This window comes from Monopterus albus, unplaced genomic scaffold, assembly GCF_001952655.1.
Source record: "Monopterus albus unplaced genomic scaffold, M_albus_1.0 scaffold76.1, whole genome shotgun sequence".
Taxonomy (NCBI): Eukaryota; Metazoa; Chordata; class Actinopteri; order Synbranchiformes; family Synbranchidae; genus Monopterus; species Monopterus albus.
In genome coordinates, this window is record NW_018127956.1 from 818,348 (window position 1) to 820,197 (window position 1,850).

Below are 1,850 nucleotides of genomic sequence, written 5' to 3' on the forward strand. Positions count from 1 at the left end.
TTCTACTTGTGTGATGTAGAAGATAATTATCAAAGTATGTCATTGTGTAAGAATGTTAACAATCTGTAATATTTTTTAGTATATCACTAGCGTGGAACAAAATTATCTATGTATTAATACTGCTTGCAAACCAATGATGTAAGATGATGTCATGGGGTAGGACTAGATAAGTCTGACTTCTTCCTACTCCGTTCAAGCATGTACTAGGTATAAGCAAATTGATATTGGATTTGTGGATATGTGTGAAATTATGTGTGTTGACATATTGACTGTCGTTACATGTTTGAAAGAATAAATCAAATCAAAATCAAAATCAAATGTGTGGCCAAAGATGTCAGAGTGCTCCATTTTTAATTGTTAACTTCAGCTTTCTGCATTCTTTTTGGTTTAGTAATTTTAACTTGTGATAACATGAGCTGTAATGACTGGTCCTTTTAAAGCTCCAACAGTCACATTAAGACTGACAACTCCTGGGGGTACTATCAGAAGCTCTGCACACTCTCAGAGTTTGGTCACTTGAAACATTAAGAAATGTTAATCTAATCTATGAAGGCTATATGGAAACAAGTATACAATGTGGCAGTAAAACAATTTTGGATGACAAAGCAGCAGAAACCTAGTGTAAGATGGTTTTTTCTACTTGAGGCAAATTTACCAGGAGAAGTTAATATTTAAGAAACAATTAGTTTCATATTGCTTGTTTCAAACAAACACATACACTACCAGATTGTTGAAGGAGTTCAGGTACTTTGCATACAGGTCACTAATGTTACACATGTGACAGCCAGCAGCAGCCTACATTTTAGTGTTTAAAGTGCAGTAAATCCAAGTTAATGTATTACTGCTACAACATTTCCAGCTTGAGTTGCACAGTATATTGAATGTTATGTTTGTTCTCCTAAAAGTAAAATTAACCTGCTGGATTTTTGAAGGGAGTTTGGTCACTATCAGCAAAAGAAACAAGGAGCTTAAAGGGAAACAATGTGCGCTGTCCTTGGTGCTGAAGAGAAGAATCCTGAACATCAACTTCTGACTCGATCTGAAACCCTGACCTCAGCATCCAACCCTTTCCATCTTTCGCCAATACTATACTCTGCAGAAACATGCTTCAGCTTCACATTTGTAGTTTTCACTACACATTTATTTCATTTACAATTATGAATTAGGATTTTACACACAAAACGTGCTTAAGAAATATCTGATGCCTCATTACCAGTATTTTGATCATTTACATTCTTATGCCTCTGCACAGGCAACAGCCATGACTGGGTAAATTCTACATGTTGTCAACCTTACACTTCATAGTACAATTCAGTTCAGTTTGTATAGTGCCAAATTACAAGTCATCTCAGCACACTACATAGTAAGGTCTAGACATTAGTATTATAATAGAGGAAAACCCCAACAAATCCCCTTGAGCAAGCACTTGGCGACAGTGGGGAGGGAAAAACTCCCTTTACAGGAAGAAACCACCAACAGACCCAGAGTCAAGGTGGGTGGCCATACTGCCTCAACCCGTTGGAGTGAGTGGATGTTTTCATAGTCATCTCTGCCAGGCTCACTCCCTCCCAAAAACCTTTAAAAAAAACCTACTGGTTGGTATCACAGCTACCACGCAATAGAGCTCTGACAATCATATCTACCTATGAAACTGCTAAACGTATTTGTTATGGTTTAGTCCCCCTCACCAGGAGGGTGAGGGAGAACTGGGGTTGGACTCAAGAAGGCTGACCCAGGTGCTAGTACAAAAAAGGTGGTTTAATGGAATAAAAACATCATAACAGGGTCCATAATACATACAAGGGAAGGGCAGTGATGACTAAGGAGACCAGGACGGTAAACACACAAAC